The sequence below is a fragment of the Hyperolius riggenbachi genome, chromosome 12, assembly GCF_040937935.1.
Source record: "Hyperolius riggenbachi isolate aHypRig1 chromosome 12, aHypRig1.pri, whole genome shotgun sequence".
NCBI classification, from domain to species: domain Eukaryota; kingdom Metazoa; phylum Chordata; class Amphibia; order Anura; family Hyperoliidae; genus Hyperolius; species Hyperolius riggenbachi.
The window spans coordinates 44,717,204-44,727,203 of NC_090657.1; the positions used below are offsets into that span (position 1 = coordinate 44,717,204).

The 10,000-nt window shown below is 41.3% G+C and overlaps 1 long non-coding RNA gene across 1 annotated transcript in view; it reads right to left on the reverse strand.

The window, feature by feature from the left end:
* LOC137541573 (uncharacterized) overlaps positions 1-10,000 on the reverse strand; it is a 656,441-nt gene that overhangs the window by 152,945 nt on the left and 493,496 nt on the right. The window contains exon 6 of the long non-coding RNA XR_011025221.1: positions 6,856-7,088. This is a non-coding gene — a long non-coding RNA (uncharacterized lncRNA). The remainder of the gene's footprint in view (positions 1-6,855; positions 7,089-10,000) is intronic.

Sequence of the window (10,000 nt, forward strand, 5' to 3'; positions counted from 1 at the left end):
CATTGCTTGCATCTATTCCCCCCCCCCTCTAATCACACCTTGAGACAACCATCAATCACCTCCTGTCACCCCCTAGCACACCTACCCATCAGCTCAGGCCCTAATTTGCCTCGTGTGGGCTCCTGATCACTTGGCCAAACCCTCAGATCCCCCTCAGACCCCCTTCTGATCACCTCCCCAGTGCATCGATTGCATCTATTTTCCCCTCTAACCACCCCCTGAGACACCCATCAATCACCTCCTGTCACCCCAATAGCACTCCTATCCATCAGATCTGGCCCAATACAACCTGTTCCACAAAATTCACCCATTCATAGACCACCTGTCATCAAAATTTGCAGATGCTTATACCCCTGAACAGTCATTTTGAGACATTTGGTTTCCAGACTACTCACGGTTTTGGGCCCGTAAAAATGCCAGGGCAGTATAGGTACCCCACAATTGACCCCATTTTAGAAAAAAGACACCCCAAGGTATTCTCTTAGGTGTATGACGAGTTCATAGAAGATTTTATTTTTTGTCAAAAGTTAGCGAAAATTGATTTTTATTGTTTTTTTTTCACAAAGTGTCATTTTTCACTAGCTTGTGACAAAAAATAAAATCTTCTATGAACTCACCATACACCTAACGGAATACCTTGGGGTGTCTTCTTTCTAAAATGGGGTCACTTGTGGGGTTCCTATACTGCCCTGGGGCCCTAAACCGTGAGGAGTAGTCTAGAATCCAAATGGCTTAAAATGACCTGTGATTAGGACATTGGGCCCCTTAGCGCACCTAGGTTGCAAAAAAGTGTCACACATGTGGTATCACCGTACTCAGAAGAAGTAGTATAATGTGTTTTGGGGTGTAGTTTTATACATACCCATGCTGGGTGGGAGAAATCGCTCTGTAAATGGACAATTGAGTGTAAATAAAAATAAAAAAATTGTCATTTACAGAGATATTTCTCCCACCCAGCATGGGTATGTGTAAAAATACACCACAAAACACATTATACTACTTCTCCTGAGTACGGAGACACCGCATGTGTGGCACTTTTTTGCACCCTAAGTGCGCTAAGGTACCCAAAGTAAAATGAGTACCTTTAGGATTTCACAGGTCATTTTGCGACATTTGGTTTCAAGACTAATCCTCACGGTTTAGGGCCCCTAAAATGTCAGGGCAGTATAGGAACCCCACAAAGGACTCCATTTTATAAAGAAGACACCCAAAGGTATTCCGTTAGGAGTATGGTGAGTTCATAGAAAATTTTATTTATTGTCACAAGTTAGCGGAAAATGACACTGTGAAAAAAAACAATTAAAATCAATTTCCGCTAACTTGTGACAAAAAAAAAAAAAAATCATCTATGAACTCACCATAGGTGATACCACACATGTGGTATCACCGTACTCAGGAGAAGTAGTATAATGTGTTTTGGGGTGTATTTTTACACATACTCATGCTGAGTGGGTGGGAGAAATATCTCTGTGTAAAAAAAAATCAAAAAATTGTCATTTACAGAGATATTTTTCCTACCCAGCATGGGTATGTGTAAAAATACACCCCAAAACACATTATACTACTTCTCCTGAGTACGACAATACCACATGTGGCACTTTTTTGCAGCCTAACTGCGCTAAGGGGCCAAAAGTCCAATGAACACCTTTAGGCTTTACAGGGGTGCTTACAATTAGGCACCCCCCAAAATGCCAGGACAGTAAACACACCCCACAAATGACCCCATTTTGGAAAGTAGACACTTCACGGTATTCAGAGAGGAGCATAGCGAGTCCGTGGCAGATTTCATTTTTTTTTGTTGCAAGTTAGAAGAAATGGAATTTATTTTTTTTGTCACAAAGTGTCATTTTCCGCTAACTTGTGACAAAAAATAAAATCTTCTATGAACTCACCATGCCTCTCAGTGAATACTTTGGGATGTCTTCTTTCCAAAATGAGGTCATTTGGGGGGTATTTATACTATCCTGGAATTTTAGCACCTCATGAAACCTGACAGGTGGTCAGAAAAGTCAGAGATGCTTCAAAATGGGAAAATTAACTTTTGGCACCATAGTTTGTAAACGCTATAACTTTTACCCAAACCAATCAATATACACTGAATGGATTTTTTTTTATCAAAGACATGTAGCACAATACATTTGGACAAAAATGTATCAGAAATTTTACTTTATTTGAAAAATGTCAGCACAGAAAGTAAAAAAAAAATCATTTTTTTGACAAAATTCATGTCTTTTTCAATGAATACAATAAAAACTAAAACTCGCAGCAGCAATCAAATAGCACCAAAAGAAAGCTGTATTAGTGACAACAAAAGGAGGTAAAATTCATTTAGGTGGTAGGTTGTATTACCGAGCAATAAACCGTGAAAGCTGCAGTGGTCTAAATGGAGAAAAAGGCTCTGGTCCTTAAAGGGCGAAAAGACTGTGGTCCTTAAGTGGTTAACTACCTCTGTGGATTTCCACAAAACAAGCACTGTTGGTGGGCCTTGAGGACAGGGTTGGGGAACACTGCATAGAGCCTTCCCGCTCCTCTTACGGTCCTCTCGTTGCAGTGCTTGCCCCCACCCCGGTAGCAGTATTTGACCAACTTGGTCAAATACGCTTTCTGCTGCCGACGGTGGCTTCGGAAGTCTTCGGGAGCCCAAGTGCACCTGAAGACAGGCGGCTCCGTACTGCGCCAGCACGCTTTATCGGGCCCTCACGCAGGCGCAGTACGGAGCCGCGTGTCTTCAGGAACACTCAGCTCTGAAGAATTCCAAAGCCTCCTCCAGCTGGGGATTCAAATGGGGGAGCCAGTGCTGCAACGAGGGGACCGTGAGAGGAGCGGGAAGGCTCTATAGGACCAAGAGCCTTCCCTCTCTATATCTGGTTCAATTTTTATTTATTTTTTTAAAGATTCCTAGAGTGTAATGCATTGAATGTAATTATTTCATTCTGCTCTACTCTTCATGTGGTAAGAATTGACGCAAGTAATTCTTTTTATTGCATGCAACTTATTAAGACCAACTAATAGCGTAACAAATATTTTACTAGGTGGGAAGATCGAAACAAAACACTCTGTACACACCTTAGATCAGGGGTACCGATTAGCTAGATCGCGATCTACTGCTAGATCAATAAGGACTTCTGGGTAGATCCCACACCACCCTCCTGAGTGACGTATGCTTTGTACAATATGCTGCCCTGAAGTTTTGCACAGCAGTGTAGTGGATTATGACTGACTGGCGGCTTGTGGTAATCAATGATGGAGTGCTACTGTGCATGTACTGCAGTTGTGGCTTGCATCTGTGGGTGGATTGTACCTGGTAGCTCATTTTCAATGACTAATTTTCAAAGTAGCTCAGGAGTTGAAAAAGTGTGGACCAGGGGAGTAACTAGGAGCCACCGGGCCCCCCTGCAGAGATTCTGATGCTGCCCCAACCCCCCCCCCCCCCCCCCCCGGTGCCCGCTCAGGGTCATTTTGGGGGGCTGGAGGGGTCGCAGCATGAAAGGAAAGCCATGGCCTCACCTTGGGCTCTCTCCTCTGCGCTTTCTTCCAGCTTCAATAAGTGTGAGTTCAGGCAGGGGGAAGCAGCAGATGTACATACCTTCCTTGCATTGCACAATGGATCTTCCTCTCTCTAGTGTCTGATGCTACTTCCTGCACCGCCCCCCTCCCCCCCCCCTACCCCCGTGGGTGCAGAGGCTGCAGCCCCTATTGTTACGCCCCTGGTATGGAAATCTCTGCCTTACATAGTACTTGACTGAGGAAGCTCCCCCTGTAAAGAAACGGTATGCATGAAGGCTAGCGTGTCTGTACTAGGGATGGCACAAACTGCGGGCAGTTCCTGGTGAATAACACGTGTTCACGTTGGCAGGCAAACACATGGCATGTTCAACCCCCCCAATACATCATCATGGAGCCAAAATATGACACCTCACCCCAGAGTAAGCCGACACATGGCAGCCAATCACCTATGCCTTCCACCTGGACTACCCACACCCTATAAAAACTCCAACACGACAGCCATTTTACAGTGTGCCTGTGTGCTGTGTGAAGCAGTTTAGGGACAGAGCTGTGCTGTGCTGACAGGGGTAGCGTTCGTTAGGCTTATGTTCTGTGTCCACACTTCACTTTCTTGCTGGTACCACTGCGTCCTGATCACCCAAGAGCACTTATAAGGGCTGGTGTAATTTCTTTCTTGCAATTTATATTATTGTGCTGTGTGTCCACTTTCCTCCAGAGCACTTGAGCTGTTGTAGGAGAGGAGACAGGTGTGCACACAGCACTGCAAGTGCTACAGTACCTTCCCCAATAGCTCTTGTTAGGGCTGGTTTATTGTTTTTCTTGCTATTTATATTGCTGTGCTGTGGGTCCACTGTCTAGACAGAGCACTTCAGCTGTTGTAGGAGAAGAGACAGGTGTACAGTGCTGAAATTGTTACATTACCTTCCCCAATAGCCCTTGTAAGGGCTGGGTTTTTTTTTTTTTTTTGTTCTTTTTTGCAATCTGTCACCTGAGTAAAGTGTCACTCATTTAGACCATAGGCAGCACTCCTGTAGTGTACCCTCTTCTATATGTGTATAAAGCCGCAATGTCAGTGCCACCCTATATTGTTTGTTGATTGTAGTATACAGCAGAACGCTATCTGTCAGCTGTCACCTTAGTGAAGTGTCACTCATTTAGTCCATAAGCACCACTACTGTACTGTGCCCTCATCTATATTTGAGGAAAACAAAAAGGGACACATAGAGCCCAATATAGTGTAGTATGTAGTATAACCAGGTTGAGGAGAAACATAAAAACATATGCTGTTATACTCAAGTGTAGGTTACCTCAAAGGCAGCCACTGTATAGGGGGATGGGGAGCATTAGAACCTGACCCCACTCAGATTAAGAAGTAGCTCTCTGTAGATAGGAGACAAGGGGTAACAACCCTCCACCCAGGGTTGACTCGAGAATGTAGCAAGGATGGAACAGAGGCGCCAGTAACAGGATAAAACCGTTAAATGTTTAAAAGAGGAGGTAGTAGTAGACTTACCTTCCTAGTAAGTAGACAACTAATTGGTTGATTTAGTAGTCAACAATGACATTTATACACTCCACAAAGACTTTTACATGGTTTTTAATGGTTTTATCTTGTTATTGGCACCTCTATTCCCTCCTTGCTTCATCCTAAACTAGATTATTCACTTCTGGCCTGTATAAAGCCGCACTGTCAGGGCCCCCCTATTTTGTGTGTCGACTGCAGCATACAGTAGATTGCTATCTGCAGTGTCACTCATTCAGCACATAAGCAGGACTACTGTAATGTACCCCTTCATCTATATTATTCACTTCTGGCCTATATACAGCCACAACTGTCAGGATCCCTTATATTGTGTGTTGATTATAGCATGCATCATTTTTCATGGAACTTTTGTAATGGATCCCCCTTAGCTATGCCACTGTCCAAGTGTTAGGACCTTTTAAACAACTTTTCCATTCATTTTGTGGCCAGAAACAGCCCCTCTAAGTTGTAGAACTTGCCTGGCCATTGAAGTCTATGGCTGTTCACCCGTTCCCCAACGTTTGTGGAAGATTCACATTTGCAAACTAATCAGTACAGAATCCTTCTCAAAATATCTCTGGGCAACAGTTCTCGTGTGTATACAATGTTTTATACTGTCCAGTCAACATTTGTTAAGAAATACCATTTAGTTCACATTTTTAAAAATATATTTGAAAAACAAGGAAGCCGAAATAAAAATGTTTTATTAGATTTATGAGTTATGATGTTCAAAAAGAGTAGCCACAGTATCCCTAAATTCCAAGAGATCATTGATTAAGCATATTTGGAATACTCTTTCCCACCTTTATTAACAAAATGGGAGATAAAACGAATTTAGGTTGTCCTGAGGAGTGGTCCAGTACCACGGAAATCACACCAATGGTTGGTTTCAAATAGAAAATGCACTTGAAATTCCAACAAGCTGGTACAAAACCCCAGCACTAACACACCAATTTAATTCAGGAATTTATAAAAGAGACTGGAGATCTGATCAAGGGGTGCTTTACCTCATTGCCTTCCTGTTCCTTTAGACCACAGGTGTCAAACTCCAGGCCTGGAGGGCCAGATCCATTCCATTGTTTAGGATGGACTGAGATAGAGGAATGTGTTCTACCGGATGGACCACACCTTTCCTGACTCAGACCCAGTAATTAATTTGAGCTGCGTCAAAAATGTGTGAGGACCTCGGCCCTTGAAGGACCGGTTTGACATCCCTGCTTTAGACTGTAGGCTTAAAGAGAAGGGTTGTTTCCCTTTTATTTCCTTTAAATAGCTATGCGTTTTGTTAGAGAATGCATTAGTCACTGTGACATTCAAGATAATTACCAACTTTATATTATTTAAATATCTATTATGCACTCAAGTTTCTTTCTTTGTACAGCACCATGGAAGATGATGGCACTATATAAATTAATAAAAACAATATAAATGTGGGCAGTATGGTACATTTCTGGAGGAGTTACCGCCCAACCATGAAAAAGAGTAAAAGTGAAAAACAACTAATCAATATGCATACAATATGACACAAAATTAAAAAAGAACCAATCTAATCTTAATACAGATCTACAACCTAATATTTATGGCATGTGTTGACACAGTAAGATCCTGAATATCCCAACAACCAGACTGGTTAAGGGAAATGGCTAATACAAGGAAGATACAGTAATTAAGGTTTGAAGCCCATGGTAATGTTAAAAAATAACTAAAGGTGTGAAGATTGCAATGAAGGGCAGACAAGTAAAAGAGGGCAGAATGTTATCACCGTTACAACTTATAATTTTCATATTATTTGTCCTCCCTTCAAACAAGCAGTAAAAAGTACTCACTGATCCTTATAGGAATCCTACAGCTCCAAGTTCTGGTTCTTCCACCCAACTTCAGCTTCAGTTAAATCCAACTTCAGCTTCAGTTCCAACTTCAGCTTCAGTTGAATTCCTTTTTTTTTCCCATCTACTTCTTTTAACTTGCCCTTCACAGAGGGAAGACCATTTTCATTCTTAGTTATAAAAGTACTAATGGGTAAAAGCCATGTGATGGTGGTAATACCTGCAAAATATCACTGAAAAAAAGGTCACAGGTGAGTATTGAGCTATTTAATGGACAACTGAAGTAAGAGGAATACGGAGGCTGCCATAATTAATTTTTTTATATTAAATATTTATTTTTATATTTTAAACAATATCAGTTTGCCTGCCCATCCTGCTGCAATAGTGTCTGAATCACACACCTGACAAAAGCATACAGCAAATCTTGTCAGGTCTGACAGTAACGTCAGAAACACCTGATCTGCAATTGCTTTAGGGTGAATCGCTAAATTAGTGGTAGAGGATCAGCAGAATAGCCAGGAAACTAGTATTTCTTAAAAGAAAAACATGGCAGCCAACATATCCCTCTCACTTCAATAGTCTTAAATTTTAGAAGCCAAGAAAAACCTTATTATGACTAAAGTCTATACTGTAATATTTCATATCATTCCTCTTGTGGTGATATAACCCCTCTGTGGATTTGATTAAGAATGTATTGAAACTAGGGATAGTCATGGATAAGTTATTAACCTTGGGTAAATGTGCTCAGCTTAGACGTAGATCAATCAAATGCTTTGGTTGAAAAATGTGATTAGTCCGATTCCAATCTGCTTATATTTGCATTAAATATACATCATGAAATTATTTTATCTACCTATCAGACACGACGAATGTATGACTCAGTCAATGTCACAGTGACACACGCCACTTGGATCTGAGCCCTGAGGGTAACATTAAAAAGGGAGCAAGGGATACACTATCCAGAGCGCACACCAAATTCCCTCATCTCATACATCTCATACCAAAGCTCATCATCCGTAATTGTCACTTTTGTATCTCTTTTCAATCTCTTTACTGGCATTTCACCTTCCTCATTCAAATAGACAACCATAATCCCACTGATTAAAAACTAAACATTTGCTTTGGAGCATACACCCCTCTAACTATTGTCCTGTCTCCTGCTGGAATGATACATCAAGTTTGAACTGACTAAACTATTTGATTGATAACTTCAGCTGGTTTCCTGCCTCCACCACTCAACTGAAAGGACCCCAAGTAAACATTCACCTCATAAGGATGACAACCAAGTTAATAAATAAGGTTTTAACTAGTTCACGTTGCACCTTTAACCCTTTAAGGTTCTTGACATGTCATTTTGGTACAGCGGTAACTTTTTAACTACTTGTACCATCTTAGTGATAAATACTTTGTTTTTTTTAACCACTTGAGGGCCACAGTCTTTTCGCCCCTTAAGGACCAGAGCCTTTTTCTCCATTCAGACCACTGCAGCTTTCACGGTTTATTGCTCGGTCATACAACCTACCACCTAAATGAATTTTACCTCCTTTTCTTGTCACTAATACAGCTTTCTTTTGGTGCTATTTGATTGCTGCTGCGAGTTTTAGTTTTTATTATATTCATCAAAAAAGACATGAATTTGTCAAAAAATGATTTTTTTTTTAACTTTCTGTGCTGACATTTTTCAAATAAAGTAAAATTTCTGTATACATTTTTGTCCAAATTTATTGTGCTAAATGTCTGATTTAGAAAAAATCCATTCAGTGTATATTTATTGGTTTGGGTAAAAGTTATAGCGTTTACAAACTATGGTGCCAAAAGTGAATTTTCCCATTTTGAAGCATCTCTGACTTTTCTGACCACCTGTCAGGTTTCATGAGGTGCTAAAATTCCAGGATAGTATAAGTACCCCCCAAATGACACCATTTTGAAAAGACATCCCAAAGTATTCACTGAGAGGCATGGTGAGTTCATAGAATTCCCAATTTTTTATTTTTTCAAGACAGGTCCCACAGTTATAGAAAACATAAAAATAATTTTTTGGGCTCATTATGGTTAAAACAATACCCCATATGCCATATTCTTATTAGCTGAGCATGTGGTGGCCCGTTATCCCCAGCCTGCGCGTCTGTGGCAAACAGGTGGGTTTGCTAGGGGAAAAGTTAGGGGGCCAAGGTGCTGTACAGATGCATCGCTAGGCAACGGCAGAGCAATACATCTGTAGAGCACTCAGGCCCCAAAACCTTTTGCTCTAGTGATCACATCTAATCGCTTGAGGCTGCAATCATTTAACGTTTATGAACAGGTATAGGTATTGCAGGAGCTAACAATGGGTTAATAGGCTAGATTGGGGTTAAAAATAAACAGGGGATTAAAAAAAAAACTATTTTATTGTGACCATGTCACTTGAAATTTTTTTTTTAACTTTTAAAGGTTTTTTTTCCCCCTAAATTTTAAACTAATGTTGCTAAATGTCAATAGCAATCATTCACGGGACCGTGCACAATTGTGCCCTGCATGCTCATGTGCACACGCAGGAGCAGGGGAGGGGAGAGAGAGAAAAAGGTCAATACATGTATTTTAAGTCTGGGACACTTAATAAGCGGTCAGTGATTACAGACACTAAGGGCCCTTTTCCACCTGCAGTCGCTAGCGTTCACGCTGAACGCTAGCGATTGCTGAATCGCAAAACTGGCGATTCCCCGACGCTCGCGGCCGCAATTTTGCTATGCTATGCACTGCATAGCAAAATCGCGGCAAATATCGCTCCGCCGCGCGTTCGCGTTCCCGTCAAAAGCGAATCGCGGTAGTGGAAATTACCTACCGCGATTCGTATGTTAAAAAGCAAACCGTAGCGATTGTAAAATCGCTAGCGGTTTGCGTTTTTGGTGGAAAAGGGTCCTAAAGGTGACCATACACTAATAGATTTGCAGCAGATTCAACCATCAGATTTCTGTCATATGCCTATCAGGGCAAATCTGCCAGGAATCTATCTGATGTGTGCCACATACTAGGAACAGATTTCAGAATGAAATCTATTGTAAATCGATCTAAATACATTATTGCACCATTAGATCCAATGCAACTCTATGGGCCATTGATCTGCAGTCAGCAGCAGATCGACCTAAATTTTTATCCTGTCAAATAG